We start from the raw sequence: 19,768 nt of genomic DNA, 5'->3' as shown, positions 1-19,768 counted from the left end.
TTTTGTGTGTGGTGTGAGGTACAGATCTTGTTTCATTTTTCTGCAAATGGATCTCCAGTTTTGCCAGCACCATTTATTAAACAAACATTCTCTTCTCCATTTAATGGAGTTGGGGCCTTTTAGTGACTAATGTATTGATGACCTTAGAAAAACATTCAGTTGTGATAACACTGACAGTTTTGACATCATTCCAAATGTTTCTTCTGTAGAGTTCAATCATCACATCCAAAGATATCTTGGCTGCAGTTGCATTGCTGTCTCTTAACCTGGTATACATGAACTTTTGCAATGCTATGTTAACTTTATTATTCTTGTGTTTTGCATTTATGTTCTTGATATCAATCACAATATGAGTATATAAAGTCTTTTGCAGAAGCTTACATGGCAATGCAGAAGTTCAAAGAAAAGCTCTAGCAAACTTGATGGATTGATGAGATTCTTATTTCTCAGAAATATTAAAGCTTTGCAAAATGTGATTCAAAGATCAGGATCCAAGAGAGTATGATTATAAGACAGCAAATCTTTCAGTTCCTGAGGAAAGCTACTTAGATGTTCTGGGTAGCAGGGACTACTCTGTGCCATAATCATCAGCAGCTCTGCAAGTTCTTTACTGGGTTTATTTGGTTGTAATTTGAAAATCTCCACATTGAATTTGTAGTGATTATATTGCTGTAAAAATTCTTTGCCATAGTCCAGTGGATCTGCTTGATCAGATTCTGTAACTGTGGGAAGTTGCTGGGAAGCTTGTTGTTGTTTCGGCTGGACATATTGGCTCAGAAAATCCATACAACAGAAAGCTCTTACTTCATCTCCACCAGAAATAGCATGTGGAACACTTAGCAGGCAGCACCATCTTGATTTTTGTCTTGTGGACTTGTTTTAATTATCTTCAGCTTCAAGTTGAACCTTCATATGAAAAATTGATAATCTGTTTCACAGTTAGCTCCTGGCCCTGTTTTGACTGGAGATGACTTTTTCCATCACCTCTTTTCACAGATGTAGCTGATCTGATTTATATGCACTCCATCTGCCAAGGTCTATATGCATAGCCAATATTTATGCTGTTAAAAAAAAAGTATTTGCAATGAATAAGTCATTGGTCTTGCAAAATTCTATCATGTGATCTCCAGTGTCATTTCTATCACTAAGGTCATATTTTCCAATTCCCAATTTGTCTTTGTTTTGAACATTCACATACAAATAACCAATAATTATTAATACATCTTGATTGCATGTTTGGTGAATTTCAGACTGCAGAAGTTGATAAATAGATTAAATTTCTTCATCTTTAACTTTATAGTTTGGTGTGTAAATTTGAATAATAGTTATATTAACTGGCCTTCCTTGCAGGTGTATGGATATTAGCCTATCATGTACAACTTCATTCTTCAGGACAGATCTTGAAATGTTCTTTTTGATAATGAATGCAACACCATTTCTCCTCAATTTGTTATTCCCAGTGTAGTAGCTTATATGATTATCTAATTCAAAATGGCCAATAACAGTCCATTTCACTCACTAATTGATAAAGATAGCAATCTTTATTCATTCCAATTCATTTTGACAACTTCCAATTGTTCTAGATTCATGCTTCATACATTTCATATTCAGTTTTTTAATGAACATTTTCTGCTGTTTCTTCCTATTTTGAGTCATGCTCCATTAGTAAATGAACATACAAAAAACTTTACTCCATCCAGGTCAGTAAGGTTCACTCTACTTTTAGAAGGCAGCTCTTTCCCAGGAGTATTTTGAGTGCTTTCCTACCTGTAGGAGGCTCAACTTTTGGTATTATATCAGGCAATGTTTCAGGGTTAGTCATAAAGTTTTCCAGTTATGTATTAGACAGTGTTTCACTGTTATTCATAAGATTTTCATGGGCTAATTTTTTGATAAGTGGATCTTAGTCTAAAAGCTCCACTGAAACTTATTGACCATGAGTGATGCTGCTGATATTTGAAGTTCTGGTGGCATAGCCTCAAGCCTCACAGCAACACTCAAGCTCCCACACTATGACAAATTAACAGAAGAGTGGAAAAGTTTCAAGATAGGAATAGTTTTCCCTACAAGTAAATTAGTTTTTTTTTTTTTTTCTTCTTTTTCAAAATTGTTGTTGTTGTTGTTGTTTGCTGTCGAGTTGGCCCCGACTCATAGCGACCCCTACTTGGGGTCGAGGCAGTATCACTACGGAAGTAGGATTGCCCAACTTTCCTTCCGAGGAATAGGCCTATTTTAATTGTGGAAAATCTTAAACTCCAAGTTCAAATCTCTGAGTTTGTAAACTGTACAGCATGGTTTTATTATAGACTAGTGCTAAGACCTGTGCTTTTTCTACTACATCCATTGTCTATTTTCAATTTAAACATATTAAATTCACATTTCTTTTTCTTTTTTTTTTTTTTGTAATTGTATATGTGTGTGAGTTTTGATATCTCACATTCCTCCTGTCTAGATTAAAAGCTACTCAGTATGAGGGCAAAAAATTATAGCATTTATTCCTTTTTTAAAAAAGCATAGAGTTGTTCATGCTATTGACCTTTTACAAATACTCATTTTGGATATATTTATAGATCACACATAATTACTTTATCCATATTTTAAAGACTTAATGAAATCATGCTTTCAGAGCTCCAGAATTATTAAATGTCAAAAATGAAAGTGCAGGCTGAAATGGAAAATTCCAGAATTGAATTAGTGCCAGGAGTTGAAGGAGTTTAGATTGATCATTCAGACTTTCTGCAACCTCAACTTTATAAAAACCACCTATCTTGGGAAAATGTCTAGCAGATCAAAACTCTGTAAAATATAGTAAATGTTGTGTATTGGACATAGGAATTAATGTTTAATAACAATGCAGTTCCCTTGCAAGTTAATTTCGCAAGCCTATTTTCAAAATTTGTTTTTATTTATTTATTTATTTTAGCAAGTTAGGATGTTCTTTCTTCATTTTACCTCTGACTCCAAGGGGCTGTCATAATGGGGAAACGTAATAATTATGAATCACCTATGCCTATATTAATCACTATAAATATTGTTGAAATTAAATTAACTTTAATTATAAAGTTAAAAAGCTATTTTTTTTCTTAAGATTGTCTATTTCCAGTGTTTATAGACTGTTTTCCTATATCTTTTCCAGATAGACTCAATAATAACAGCTATATTGTTGTTAAGTGTCATCAATTTGGTTCCAACTTACAGCGACTATAGAGCAGAATGAAACAGTGCCCTGTCCTGCACCATCCTCACAATCCTTGCTATGCTTGAGCCCATTGTTGCAGCCTCTGTGGCAATCGACTTCTTTTTCATGACCCTCTACTTTACCAACCATAATATCCTTCTCCAGGGACTGGTTCCTTCTGACAGCATGACCGAAGTAGGTGAGACAATGTCTGACCATTCTCACTTCTAAGGAGCATTCTGGCTGCACTTGTTTCAGGACAGATTTGGTTGATCTCAGCATTCTTTGTCAACAGCACAATTCAAAGGCATCAACTATTCTTTTTTTTTTCCTTATTCATTGGCCAGCTTTTTGATGCTTATAAGGTGATTGAAAATACCATGGCTTAAGTTAAGTGTAACTTAGTCTTCAAACCCACGTCTTTGCTCACAGCTGTCATTAACATCATAGCAAACCAAACCAAACACACCGCCATCAAGTCAATTCCAAATCCCCCCACTGGGTTTCTAAAGAGGTAAATCTTTACAGAAGCAGAATGTCCCATCTTCCTTCTGTGGAGCTGCTAGTGGGTTTGAACCATTAACTTTCTGGTTAGCAGTCAAATGTCCTACACAAATAAAATTTTACTGAAGATAATTCAAAACAATTGCAGAAATACATGAACAAGAAACTACCAGAAATTGAAGCCAGATTCAGAAGAGGATGTGGGACAAGATATTATTGCTGATATCAGATGGATCTCTGACATGGAAAAACATGTGAAGCGATTCAATACAGATTAGTAAGGAAGCATAAATAAGCATATGCTTAACTTTTTTATTGAGTAATCCAACAATAAGGAAGAGCATCAATGAGATGGAATAACACAGTGGCTTCGACAGTGGGCTCAAGCATAGCAATGATTGTGAGGATGGCACAGGATCAAGAGACATTTTGTTCTGCTGTATATAAGGTTGCTGTAAGTTGGAACCAAATTGATGGCACCTAACAACAACAAATATATTTTTAGCCTGTGATTACCTACAAAATATTCTATATTCTCCTATTTCTAACCACCCTTGGCTCCAATGTCTATTTCTTACTGGTATGTATAAAAACTAAAAGTCACTGTCATCAAGTCAATTCTAACTCATAGCAACCCCCATTGGTTTTCCAACTAGGTAATCTTCACAGAAGACTAACCCATCTTTCTTCCATGGAACAAGCCGGTGGATTTGAATCACTGACTTTTTTTTGGTTAGCAGCCAAATGCCTTAACCACTGCACCACTGATATATAAACAGACCCATAAATATTTACAGTGTCAGTGCTCTAAAAATATCACTCCAGGCACCACTTCAGTAGTCTTAAAATTCTGCTTGTTCATTATGTCTAATATTAGCCATCTTTTTGTTCTCTCCTTTATTTTAGTGAGTGTAAACATTCATATATTGGTTTATTACCACTGATTATTATTGTTGCATATATCTATCCCTCTAGCTTCTAGTAGGCTTTTTTTTTTCCCCTTCCTATTACTTAATCATGATATAGATTTAGAACAAAGCTAGTTGTAAATGTGGCTGAAGTAATTCCTCTGGTGACCATACTCAAGCTTGAGCATTTGTTATATGTGAACAGGGTTGATAATTTAAGGTTGCCTTGGTCCAGTAGACAGGTTTATTTTAAGTTTTGCTAATAAGGAGTGACAAGAACATAGCAGAGGACATACTCTTTATTAGCTTATATACAATTGCAGCCACACAAAAGTAGGTAAAGGGTAAAATGCAGAGAATATTTCTAAGTTTAGAGAGTATACTTTGCTTCCAGCCTGAGTCATTTCTGTCCTAACTTTTCTGGCGTAGTAGATAAGGCAGTTGGCTGCTAATCAGAAGTTCAGGGGTTCAAACCCACCAGCAGCTTCATGGAAGGAAGATGGGGCGATCCGCTTCCTTAGAGTTTTATAGACCCAGAAACCCAATGTGCATTGCTATGAGTCAGAATCTAGTCAGTGGCGCTGAGTTTGGTTTGGTTTTTGGTGTAATTCATAAGAGCTTTGTGAAACAGAAGGGCATCAGGTGTTGGCCTGTGCTTTGACTTCTTACTCTTTCATCTTGACAGCCAACAAATTGGCTACAGCCAGTAGTAAATTACATAAAGATGTGAAGCTTTCTCTCTTCTACACATCTTACATTTTCACATGAACACAATTTTATTTAAGTGACTACCTCTTTCTATGTTTCTGTTCCTTCTCTCTCCCTTCCTTCTTCCTTTTCCTCCTTTCTTCCTTCTCCTTTCCATTATAATAATGAATTTTAAATCAGTGTTTATGGCTATTTTTCTTAGTATGTTTCAAGGTATTTAGTGAAAAATCCAAAGAACATGCATTTGTTTTGAGAAATATTTAATGCAAGGTAAAAAGTAAATCCGTATTTCACAGTGCTTTTGAAGGGATCTCTACATGAAGATCTCAACTGTAAAACTACTTCTTTGGTAATTTTTTAATCAGTTCTTTTATACATATTATTTACCTCATTTTAAAAATTAACTTCATTATGCTAAAATAATCAATTTTTGGATGATATAATTGTGTTCCTTCATCAAACATTACATTGACAAATTATTCTATTCTAATATAATATATATTACATACTAAATTTTAGAACATATGTTTTAATATAAGAAGTGCTACCAGTGAATGAATATAAAAATCATCTGCCATTGTGAATTACCCCAAGTAAACCAAAATATATGGAAATTTGATATATGGCAGGTTATATTGCTGAATAATGAAGACATCAGGATCAATTTAATAATTATAAGGCAAATGATTATCCAAAACAAAATAAAGTAAAATTGCACCTATATTTCATGCCATAATGAAAAAAGAATTGCATATGGATTAAAATGCAATTTTAAACTTTAAGGGAAAAAAATCCAATAGCACTATGTTTATAACTTTAGGACAGGGAAAATATTTTTTTTTTAATAAGATTCATAAAGCAAAAACCATAAACAACTGAAAAAATTAATGCATTAAAATTTACAAGCATAATCCTGATACCAAAGCCAGGCAAAGACACCACTAAGACTATGAATATAGATATAAAAGTCTTCAACAAAATAACAAAATCTTGATCAACAGAATCCAACACTATTAAAAAAAAAATAGCACATCATTACTGAGTGGCATTCATACCTGGTATGCAAGGTAGGTTCAACATTAGAAAAAGAATCAACATAATCCATCATATAAATAAAGGAAAAGAACCACAAAATCATATCAATTGACTCAGAAAGGCATTTGATAAAACCCACACTCATTCCTTATAAAAACTTCTTAGCAAAATAGGAAAAGAAGGGAAATTCCTTAACATAATAAAAAGCATATGCATAAAACTAACAGCCAACATAATTCTCAACCAAGAGACACTGAAAGCATTGCCCTCAAGAAGGGGAACCAGACAAAGATGTCCTCTATCACCACTTTATTCAACAATGTATCAGAAGGCCTAGCCAGGACAATAGGCAAGAAAAAGAAACGAAGCACATCCAAACAGCCAAAGAAGAAGTAAAAAGATTACTCTGCAGATGATATGATCCTATACATAGAAATACTCAGAGACTCAGCAAGAAACTACGGGAACTAATTGAAAGAGTCAGCAAAGTGACATGATACAAAATCGACATACAAAAATCATTTGGATTCCTCTATGTCAAAAAATAAATTTCTGAAAAGGAAATAAGGAAAACAATACCATTTATAGTAACTACCAAAAATATACAATATTTTGAAATAAATCTTACCAAGGAAACAAAAGAGCTATACAAAGAGAACTATACAACTCAGCTAGAAGAAACTTAAAGAGATCTACATAAATGGTAGGACATACCATGCTCGTGAGTAGAAAGACTGAACATTGTGAAAATGTCAATACTACCCAAAGCAATCTATAAATTCAATGCAATACCTATCTATATTTCATCAACATTCTTTTATGACATGGGAAAAACTATAACTAATTCTATATGGAAAGGAAAGTGACCTCTGATAAGCAAAACACTATTGAGGAAGAACAAAGTAGGGGTTCATACATTGCCCAGTCTCAAAACCTACTATACAGCTGTGGTAGTCAAACAACCTAGCATTAATGCAATGAGAGACTCATAGACCAGAGGAACAAAGTTGACAATCCAGCAAGAGATCCATCCACCTATGGACAGCTGATCTTTGGCAAATTCTCAAAAGCCATGAAGCGGGGAAGAGATAGTCTCTTTAACAAATTCTGTTGGTAAAACTGGATAACCATTTGCAGAAAAATGAAACAAGATACACAGAAACTAACCCAAGATGGACCAAAGAACTAAATGTAAAGCCTAAAACTATAAAGATCATCAAGAAAAACATAGGATCAAACTCAGGGGCCCTAATTTATGACATAAATAAACCAACAAAGATAACCAAAACATAATAAAAAATGTAGAAACAATACATGAACTAGATGACTGTTGTTGTTGTTGTTATGTGCCGTCGAGTCAAACCCGACTCATAGCGACCCCTCCTTGGGTTTCCGAGGCAGTATCACTACGGAAGTAGGATTGCCCAACCTTCCTTCCGAGGAGTGGCTGGTGGGTTTGAACCGCCAGCCGTCTGGTTAGCAGGCAAGTGTCTTAGCCACTATGCTATTAGGACCTTCTAATAATTAAATTATTTGTTCAGCAAAATATCTCTCCAAAAGAGTAAAAAGAGAACCTACAGATTGGGAAAAATATTTGGCATATACAACAAGGGACTTATTTCCAAAATTTACAGAAAACTTCAACACCTCAACATCAAAAGACAGACAATCCAATTAAAAAGTGGGCAGAGGAAATGAACAGACATTTTACCAAAGAAGAAATTAAGGTAGGTAACAAACACATGGAGAAATGCTCACAATCATTAGCCATTAGAAAGATGTAAGTCAGAACAACAGTGAGATATCATCTCACCCTGGGAATAATAGCAAAGTTCAACAAGACAGAAAACAAGAAATGCTGGCAAGCATACAGAGAGACGGGAACTCTCATATTCTACTGGTGGGACTGTAACATGGTAAAACCACTGTGGAAAATGGGATCACACTTCTTTAGAAAATTGGAAATAGAAATACCATTTTATCTAGAAATCCAACTAAAAATGAAATCATTGCTTTCAAATGGATTTCAACCCATAGAAATCCTTTAATACAGAGTAGAATGGCCCCATTGGGTCCAAGATTTCACATGTTTATGGAAGCCTGCTGTCTCATCTTTCTTCTACATCTTTCTTCTGCAGAGTGGCTGGTGGGTTTGAACTACTAACCTTTTGGTTAGCAGCCAAATGCTTTAGGCATTAAACAACCAGAGCAACTTGATCTCACGATTACGTATATATCCTAAATATGTGATAGCTGGCACATGAATTTACACGCATGTTCATCACAGCACTATTGAAAAATAGCAAAGAAGTTGAAACAATCTAAGTGCCTATCAACGGATGAGTGGATAACCTAACTATGGCATATACACACGATGGAATACTATGCAGCATTAAAGAATAATGAAGAATCCAAGAAACACTCCATAAAGTGAATGAATTTTGAGGAAATTATGCTTGAAATAAATCCATCAGTGATAGACAAATATTACATGAGTCCACTACTATAAAAAGTTAAGGAAATGTTTGCATATGGAAGGAAATCTGTTTGTTCATTACCAAGGATGGGAGGAGAGAAGAGGGAAAAAAATTCCAGTTAGGTAAAAGACATGTGTTGCTTTGGATGAAGGGAAAAGCAAGATGAAAATAAAGGGTGACTAGGGGGGTCACTATGTGTCAGGTCTGACTCAACATCACATAACAACAACTACAACAGCATAGTAACAGTAAGGAAAAAGAAGACATTGAGAAGTGCACAAGAGGTACAGACAGCAAAGAACTGCAACCTTAGCAACAAACTTGGTTGGTTTTGGCTAAGCTAGTCTTGTGACATTTGTAAGCTGTCAGATAGTGGGGTTGTGTGTCAACTTGACTGGACCAGGGTTCTGAGTGGTTTAAACAGTTGTGATGTAGTTATTCCCATGATGAGATAGGCAGTATATGTTTTGAGCAGCCAATCCTTTGAAAGGGAGTTTCCCTATATACACATATATTAATTGCTTCCAATATATATATGGACATCCTGTGGGGGGAAAAAAAAAACAAAAAACAGACTCTTCAGTGGATCTGGATCCTGTTGTGCTGCCTACAACTGTCCATGAGAGAACAATCCACTTTTCAGCCTGGAGATCTTGGGTTCGTCATCCGTTCGAGTCAACAGCCAGTATACTGCCTGCCAACCTTGAGTTTGTCAGCCCCTGCAGCTGCGTAAGTCGGGAAAAGCCTCTAGCTTGACGTTTAATCCAGGAACTTAGGACTTGCCAGCTTGTATAAGTGTGAGAGCCATTTTCCTAAGATAAATTTCTCTCTGTATATATATATAATATATATATAAGCTTTACTGGTGTGTATATGTGTGTGTGTGTGTGTATGTAAGCTTTATTGGTTTTGTTCTCTAGAGAACCTAGCCTAACATATAAGCATTTGAGACTATAAATGGAAAGGTGGTTTTCCATCTTTGATTGGTGGTTTTTTGTTGGATTTTTGACTGGCGAGGGAGCCATCTTCAATGACAAACAAGATGTAAAAGTGTCATTGTTTATAGCTTATAGCTTTCTTCCTGGCCACCATAAAGGATGTGCAATTTAAGAAGTCCAGAAAGTAATACCAGCTGGATTGATTGCAGGCTTAAGCCTCATGTTGTTTCTGAGATTTCTCTTTCTGCTGACCTGAGAATCCAAGGAACTGAAAACTGAATTCACACCATTCTACTGTAGCAGGAAGAGAAAACTTTTTGTATTAAAAAGATAAGCTTCAATATGAAATTTCAAATGCTTTATTTTATATTAGAAATAAAAGTAAAACTGTCACCTCTAATATGAACACTGGTTTAAGGTTTTTTTTTTTTTTTGAAAAAACAAAACTTTATTTTCTAATTGTCAACCACTATTATCATTAAAGGAGTTTAAGAATATATAAATAAATGTTTAGATGGAAAGGCAAAATATCCAACATAGCCAAAACAATACTGAAGAAGAAGAACCAAAATCGATCTGATGTTAATACTTATAAAGATGCAATAATCAAGACATTGTGATACAGTATTGGCATAAGAATAGACAAATCACTCAGCAGAACAGAATAGATAGCTATGATTTGCCAAATCTCTTTGAGCACACATAATGAAACAATGTACTCAAATTAAACACACACGCATACAACTTTTAGAAGGTGGGACAAATCCAGAATGGAAGGAAGAATGTTATGAAACTACTGTATTATAGATGTGTGAAACAACTTCACTGAAGGGGGTAGGATGATAGGATGCTGACCTAAATAACTTTAGAAATGAGTGTGTAAAACTAAAGATAAAACAAAACAAAACAAAACCTATACTTAATAATGTTCTTTGGCTGATAATGTTTTCCACTGGACAGAAGTTAAAAGTTCTAATACTACTACATATGTATACCAAGACAAAGCAACAATCCAGTCAATTCTGACTCAAAGAAAGTCTATAGAATCTGTGGAGTAGAACTTCCCCACAGGGTTTCCAAGACTGTAATCTTTATGGGAGAAGATTACCTCATCAGTTTCTTGTGGAGTGGCTAATGGGTTCAGACCACCGACATTTTGGTTGTCAGGTGAGCTCTTTCTTAACTATTGTACCACCAGGACTCCTTCATTTGTATACCAGAACTGAATAATTACATAAATAGATGGCATAGTGGGATCCAGACTTCTCACTGTTGGGGTGGGTATGTACAGGTAAGCAAGACAAAGAAGCTAGAAGGATTTATATCCTAATGGATAAGAGTTGGAGACAACAGTGTAAACTCATTTTTAGCTTTATATATAGATTGTTATACCTAGAAACATGTTTGTTGTTGTTGTTGTTTGCCTTCGAGTTGGACCCGACTCACAGCGACCCCTCCTTGGATGTCCGAGGCAGTATCACTACGGAAGTAGATTGCCTCATCTTCCTTCCGAGGAGTGGCTGGTGGATTTGAACCACCAGCCTGCTGGTTAGCAGTCAAGTGCCATAGCCACTATGCTGCCAGAGCTCCCAGAAACATGTAGATATATGCGTATATACACAGGTCATACATATATGTATTTCCCTACTGTCAGATGACAGTACACAGAGCATCATCACCCCAGTAGCAAAAGTAGCATCTAGACCTATTTCTATTGCCATTCCACAACAAAAGAGACAGGACTCATAGGAGAAACAGCTCTTCTAGAACTGGGTTACAAGTATATAAGATGGATCAAGAGTTTCCTATAGTGCCAGGACACAAAGAAATGCTCAAACACACACACACACACACACTGATAGTGGTACGTAAAAGGGACACGGGAGCTAACTGAAAGAAGTAACAGTTGTAGTTGTTGTTAGATGCTGTTGAGTTGTTTCTGACTCATAGAGGCTCTATTTTCAACAAAAGGAAATGCTGCTGAATTCTATACCATCCTCAATCATTGCTATGCTTGAGTCCAAGTTCACCATTTCCAAACCTGAAATTATAACTGAAAATATAAAATAAATATCCATGAATCCATACTGATATAAGTAAATTATTTAATAAAGAAATTAAAAAAGAAAGGACACAAATTTCCCGTACAGAGGAATAATTTAAATAATAATTTATATAGTTACTCTGTCCTCTAGGAATTGGAACATAACTCTGCAGTCCTTAAGTGGCTTCCTTAAAAAAAAAAAAAAAAAAAAAAGGTTGAGCAACAGCTTACAGTGAAGAAACCTAACAAACATCACCTCAGCCAGGTGAAATCATCCCAATGAAAAATCATTCTGAGTTGATATATTATACATTTTATATATTATATTCCTTGCTATAATATTATAAGAATGTTACTTGCCTTTTAGTCTTCTTTATCAAGAGAAAGGGAAAAAAACAAACCAAAACAAAACATAATTATAGTCTAATCTTCAATAAAACATCAGAAAAATCCTTATAGAGGGACATTTTGTTAAATATTTCATCAAGTATTCTTTGAAACTATTAGGGTCATCAAGAACAAGCAAAGTCTTAAAAACTATCATAGCCAGGAGGAGTCTAAAGAGATATGACAGAAAAATGCAATATGGTATGCTGGATAGAATCCCAGAAGTGAAAAAGGACATGAGGCAAAAAAAATGAAGGTAATCTGAAAAGTATGGATTTTAGTTGATAATATCTAATATTGTTTCATTAATTATAACAAGTGTACTCTACTAATGTAAGATGTTAATAATAGTAAAACATGGTGTGGGTAATTTTACTGTAAATCTAAAACGGTCCCAAAAAATTAAGTTTATTGAAACAAAGTAATAAAAATTGTAAAAGGTGCTGCTGAGTATAACTGAGAAAAAAAAAATTACACAAATGTTATCCTAGTCACAGATTAAATGGTCCTGATATTTTAATTAAAAAAAAAAAATTCCCATGGAATATTCATAATAGTAATCAGCATCTTTCCTGAGAACTTCAACAGATGTGTTTTACTGGGAAACATCCCGAGGCCTTCTGGAGCTATCAGAAATTCTCATGTGTATTGATGGCAAAGGGAATGAAAATGAATGGTGTATAAAGTAACAGACTTGTCAGGATGGATTTTGACCAGACTCCAACTCATGGAAGACATTCCAACTAATAATACTGCTGCCATTTTTCCAAAGTACTGTATAGGTTTGCTCACAGTATTTCTTCCAAAAAGTTCTGGGATGGTGATAGGCATAGGCAAAAGCAGTGTGCACAACTATTAAATAGGAGCCTTCAAACTACAGTTTTAAACTTATTTGTTTTGTATGTTGTAACATATTTCCCTCTCTTTTTTTTCTTCACTAAAATCACTGAGTTGTGCACCATACAGAAACTAGTAACAGAGATGATAACAGAGATGAGATGATCATCATCAGTTCAGACCAAGAATTCCAAGATGAAGTTACATAAGTATATTAAACAATTACAGAAATAAGTTCAAAATTCAAAAATCTGTAGTCACCTCACTGTCTCTTCTTCAGTGAGTATTTTCAGTATAAAAATATTCAGTTTCATGTCTTAAAAACAAAGCTCTATTGGCACGACAAATACTTGCCCATTGTCTATTTCTAGGAAAATCACATAACTTTATAAAGATTGTATCTAATATTCCTGAAAATTCTCAACAAGTTAAAAGTTGGAAAAAAAAATTAAACTGTACTTATGAATTTGAAGTTTCAGATTGAAATTGAATTTCTTGGCTTCTAACTGAAAGATTACAGGTTTAAGGCCACCCAGAATCCCCTTGGAAGAAAGGCCAGGTGATCTAATTCTGGAAAATCAGTCACTGATTTGAGTAGGTCTTATTCTAGTTTGACACAAATGATGTGTATCATGATGAGTCAGAATCAACTTGATAGTATCTGGTTGAAATAATTCACATTCATACATTATTCACCTTCACACTCACATTCACATTATTTTCACATATTAACTCATGCAGTATCTTTCATTAATGTTATATGTCTAGTTGGAATTTGAGGGGATTCTTTGTTGTTCTTAGACTCTTACAGTGGGCACACTTTAAAGGTAATCTTGGGTAGGCAGTACGAGGCTAACAAAAATAGGTATATCACAAAACATTCTAGTAAATAATATTTTATTTTCTGTTTCCAGGCACCCCTTCCCTGGGCACTCCTCTAGTACTGATCCTCCCCATGGGGAGGAGTGCACAGACCACAGCCATGTTTCCTCTTAGGTCATCTTTTGGGCAACCAAGACTCTGGTATCCTTGTCCAACTGGCCCTGAGATTTCATGAGGCCCTGGAGGCATGTGGTATCTTTTTTCCTGATTATATGTCCTGAAAATATCATGCTATTATTGTGCACAGTCATAGATATGGGGAGTAACCAAGTGCAAGGTAGTGTATATAGCATGTACCTGAGGATTAGTGCTTTTCCACAGAGTTCTAGAGGTGGTCAAGGTGAGTGACAAGGGCAAGCCTGGGAGGTCTTGATCCAAGAGAGTAGGCAATGGACCTGCAGCCTCCATTGTACTCTCAGGGAATCAATATTTTCAAGAAAGAATCAACTTTTCATTAGAGTGGAAGACAAAGTTGAGAGTAAAGGTTGAGATTTTTAAAAGATTTTGTTGATGATCTGTCATGTGTTCTAGAAGGTTGTGGAAGGGTTTACACAATCTGCTGAGACAAGAAATGGAGTCAGATACAATGTTAAGTAGAATGTGGGTAGGTGTATACAAATCTAGGGGGTAATAAATTACTTGAAAATCTTACATTGATGATGATGACTAATTAAATTTTTAAGAAATGTTTGGAATAGGTCTTACTCTAGTAACTGTCAGCATCCTAGTTATTACAAGTGTCTTTGCTCTTTTTTATGACAAAGTCATGTGGTATAAATGGATTAATATGAAGTTTAGAGCCAGATAAATTTATATCTCAACTCTCAAATCAAGTCATTTAATTAGCTTACTGATTTTAGATAAGAAATTTATCCACCTGGAGCCTCAGTTTTCTCAACTATAATATAGGAATAATACAGAGTTCACTGAAAAATATCATGGGAATTAGAATTAGAAATATTGGCACTCTAGTCCAGATTGTGTCATTTACAAGCTTTGTGACTTGGGAAATTTATTTAATATCTACGAATCTTAATTTACATCTTTATGATATGAGCATATTAATAATAATACTTCCAATCTTTCACAATCACTGTAGGAATTATATATGAAAATGCTTATCACAATTAGTAGCCCATAATAGCCACCGACTGAATGTTATTGACCCAATTCTGACTATACGTCATGAATCTTATAGTCTCTCTCTCTTTTAGATACACTTAATACAAACCTAATCTTTCCCTTTTATTCTGGTTGTGTCCAATTCATGTCACCCAAGAAACAAAAATAGTTCTCTTTTCCTAGGAGTTCCAGCTAACCAAATTTCATGTAAACTATTACTCATCAAAGAAGCCCTGGTGGTTCAGTGGTTAAGGCTTTCAGCTGCTAACCAAAAGGTCAACAGTTCCCATCAGCCGATTTGTGGGAGAAAGGCACTTTGCTTCCACGAAGATTTATTGAAAACCCTGTAGGACAGTTTTATCCTATCTTATAGGGTCGTTATTAGTCAGCATCAGCTTGATGGCAGTGGGCTTTTGATCTAGCAGCCAAGAATTAAATTCAGTTTTTCATTTTATTTCAGTGTTGGCAATGAAGCCAATCACTTAGCCACATAACTTTACTTCCAAAAAGAAAAAAAAGGAAAAGAATTGATAGCCTTTCCTTTGACCTATTACTTTTTTTAAAAAATATTTTTCCCTTCTTCTTCCTTCATACTAGTTAAAGGAAATAAGCATACTATTGTGTCTCTAATACCACTATGAATTATTAACTGAGGAGTTACCATCAGAGGCACAGTAGGAAAAATTGTCCATAAACCTAGCAAAGATATAAGTCAACCTACCATCAGATGAACATCATCATTAATTTTAATGAGTTCAGGGAGTGAGCAGTGCAGCATAAGAAGAATATGTCTACTTTCTCTGAGAGCCCTGAAAACCTTGAGGGATTTTTACTCATGTCCCTAATCCATAGCAGAAGCTCAATCAATATAAAAGACTCCTTATCATCATAATTTGATTCAGAGGAAAATCTCTTTGCTTTCAGTTTGCATAACAAAACAATAGGGACCTCAACTGTAGAGGTCATTTTGGTGTATTATAACTTCTTAAATTAAGGAAATTGACAAGCACAACTACAACAAATATCCCTTGAAGCCCTCATTCTCACTTAAAAGCATTACCCTGTGGATTATTACCTTCCTAGGTTGAGGTCTGTTTCATCATTTTAAGAATTAACAGATAAAATTAGGGCTAGTGGGCCCATGGATTGCATGTAAGGAAGGGGAGAGTGTGTTAGTTGGAGTTGTCTGTCAGAGCAAGGGTAGATTCTCTGAGAACTGGTACAAGGAAAGTGACCATTGTCCCGACTCTGCCATTAAACCAAACCAAAAACCAAACGCCCTCTCTTCTACTCGAATGCAACTCATAGGGACCCTTCCTTCGGTTTATGAGGCAGTTATCACTTTGGAAGTAGATTTCCCAACCTTCCTTCTGTGGAGTGTTTTGTGGGTTTAAACTGCCAGCCTTCTGGTTAGCAGTCAAATACCTTAGGCACTATGCCACCAGAGCTCTGTCATTAGGAGGTGTGCATATAGTCTTAGCAATGTCACATAGCTTGCTATGCCTTAGTTTCTTTGTAGTATCTATCCTACTTACGATACAATGTAAGGCAGTGGAATGATGACAGAGGCACTCAGAATGATGCAGAATGCCCTGAGCCAGGAATTATCTATGTCAAGTTCTAGTTTTGGCTCTGTGGCAGACTGATGTTGTTGTTGTTATGTGCTGTCGAGTTGTACCCAACTCATAGCAACCCCTCTTTTGGTTTCCGAGGCAGTATCACTACGGAAGTAGATTGCCCCATCTCCCTTCTGAGTGGCTGACTGATAGTATGATCTAAAGTAAGACATTTATCCTCTGCATCCAGAATTATGGAATGAGGATGGAGTTGCATATTCTTTGATATTATAATTAATTTTATCAACATTGAAAGGTCATAGCAAAAATGTAGGGATTGAAATCTCCAAAAACACAGCTTATAATTATTGTGTGTCAATTGTAGATCTAAATGCATATATTTTCACATAAAAATTACATATTGCTAAATTCCATGGCTTAGTCTGACTTATTTAATTTTATCAAACTTTGAAGGGTATTTTAGCTACAAAATATATATATATATATATTTTTTTGTTATCGGCTAGTAAAAAATGCATCGATATCATTTCAGCTTTTCTTATATTCAATAAGTTTTCATTCTTTCCAAAGATATATGAGGCCAAAGGATGATTGAAAACCATCATTATCAAACTTACAAGAGAATATGGAGAAGAATTTTGGAATTTAAGGTGAAATAAATATATATATATATATAGTCTGAACATGTATAGATGAGAAATTTATCCTTAAGATTATTTATAAAAACACATTAGTTGATTTTAAAATAAGGCAAGTTAAACTATGCACAAGTTACTTGTACTTTCCTTCCCTGAGGTTTTTTTTATTTTAAGGATAAATCAGGATTATTAAGTTTTTAATATTTTATTTGAGCAAAAATCCTCATATTTTCTCTGTGGCTGCTTATGCTTAGGTATTTTATGAATCAATGTGAACTGACTGCTATCACAAATAATCCTAAAATTTCAGAAACTCAACACAATATGCTTTATTTATTTCTCAAATTATAGTCCAATATGGGTTGAGTGTAATGGCCAGCTACATATAATCATCCATGGACCCAGTGTTGCTTCCATCATCCTCTGAACCATAGCATTATTCATAAGAACCTTCAAGTTTGGCCTGCAGATGAAGAAAGAGAGAGGATGGCAAGAATAGTAGGGGAGATTTGAGAAGCCAGGTGGAAAGTGTTTGCATATACTCACCATGCAAATCAGCACAATTTTCTAAGCCAAAATGAACACTATTAACAATACCAGGGCAACAGGAGTAAATAAGTACAGTTCTGGGCAAATTGAGATATGCATAGCAATACTACCTACATTGGGAACTCTGGTGGTGTACTGCCTAAAGCTCTTGCCTGCTTGCCAGAAGGTTGGTGGTTCAAACCCACCACCTCGGAAGGAAGATTGGGCAATATACTTCTGTAGTGATACTGCCTGGGAAAGCCAAGGAGGGGTTTCTGTGAGTTGGAGATGACTCGACAGTACATAAAAACAACACAACAACACCTACATTCATTGGTCATAATGCAGTCACCTGGCCACACCTAAGTGCAAGAAACAGTGCGAAATGCAGTCTAATTATGGGTCCTAGAGGAAAAGGAAATAGTATTTGATGAAGATAAACATTGTCTTTGCTTTAAATATGCTAGTGAATAGTCTGCTAGTAGTTTAGTTTTTTGTGAGTACAGAGGAAAGAAATCCAGGTCCTATGTAAAAAGAAAGAAAGATAAGATTCTTTGGGTATCTAATGGGCTACATATTTTGCATATTTGTTTGATTCTCTAAACAAATTTTGGGGTTATGTTTGCCATTACCATTATCATCTTTATCATAAATCATTTTTGAGGATAAAAATATTATAGGTACAAAAAGTCAAGCATCTAATTACTAGATATAGCCAGTAATTAGAGAAACTTAGAATTAAAATCAGATGTATCTGAATACAACTCATGCTTTTACCACTGGCTCCACTATTGTTCAAAGGGACTCACAGTATGCAAAATGGACTTTTCCTTCCAGGAGCGTAAAATGTATTTGGTGAACAAATGAACAAATAAACAAATAACCTTGGATCCTTTGTTTATAGATCTTTCCATTGTTCCAGACAACATGATAAATACTGATGGTAACTGATATGTTATAAATTTTTCAATTTTGGTTACTGCTTTCATACAGTTTATAACCTAGAGAAGAGTCATTAATAAAATATTCACACGGATAATGTAAAATTTCAAAGTGCATTAAGGAGATGAAAGCATCTTGCAATAGAGTTGGAAAAATATGGCGTATCTCTACAGATTCATGATTTGTCTTTCCCTTTCAGTTTTTGTGTTTCTCTCACATAAATAATTTCTGTTTGCAGAATTTGGAGGCATGTAGGTGTCTTGAGCCATGAATATTAGTCAGCTGTCTTGGAATTTGTATATATATTTTTAGGAACAACAATTTTGATACAACAGCAGAGTAAATACAAATATAGATAATACAGGCCCTTTTTCCAGGCCTTCAGGGTCTTACTGCAGGTCTAGTAACTATTTTCCAAGGAGACACTAGAGCTAAGGATATACTAAACTTGACAGGGGAAAAAAGAAGCAAGTCAACTTAAATATATACATGTGTGTGAGTGTTCTTATTATGTGCCGTCGAGTCAGCCCCAACTCATAGAGACCTCTCCTTGGGTTTCTGAGGCAGTATCACTATGGAGGTAGATTGCTCAACCTTCCTTCTGAGGAGTGGCTGGTGGGTTTGAACTGCCAGACTTCTGGTTAGCAGTCAAGTGCCTTAGGCACTATGCTAACAGAGCTTCTGTATATATACATACATACATACACACACACATATATATAACCATATAATACATATATATATATATATATATACACATACCTATATGTATATATGTATGTATATATTTTATATAGTATAATAGAGGGAATACTGTGCGATATATATATATATATATATATATATATATATTCCCTCTATTGTACTATACAATCTGAAATCAGGTTAAGGCTTAAATCAGTTTTTTATTATCAGAATTAGCTTTGAGACAACACTATTTGGATAAACTATATAAAAAGAACAATCTCACTGCCATCGAGTTGACTCCAACTCATAACGGCCCCCTTTGGGTTTGCAAGGCAGTAAATCTTTAAAGAAGTAGATTGCTCAGTCTTTCTTCTAT

General features: G+C 35.1%; 1 pseudogene; it reads right to left on the bottom strand.

Annotated features, from left to right (window-relative positions):
* The window catches only part of LOC103192199, a 4,545-nt pseudogene extending 3,778 nt beyond the window's left edge, over positions 1 to 767 (bottom strand).
* Between the last annotated feature and the right edge of the window lie 19,001 nt (positions 768 to 19,768).

This window comes from Orycteropus afer, unplaced genomic scaffold (assembly GCF_000298275.1).
Source record: "Orycteropus afer afer isolate SDZICR_OR568_19922 unplaced genomic scaffold, OryAfe1.0 scaffold00025, whole genome shotgun sequence".
NCBI classification, from domain to species: domain Eukaryota; kingdom Metazoa; phylum Chordata; class Mammalia; order Tubulidentata; family Orycteropodidae; genus Orycteropus; species Orycteropus afer.
The sequence above is the reverse complement of the archived record's forward strand: the minus strand, read 5'-3'. Positions and strand labels throughout refer to the sequence as shown.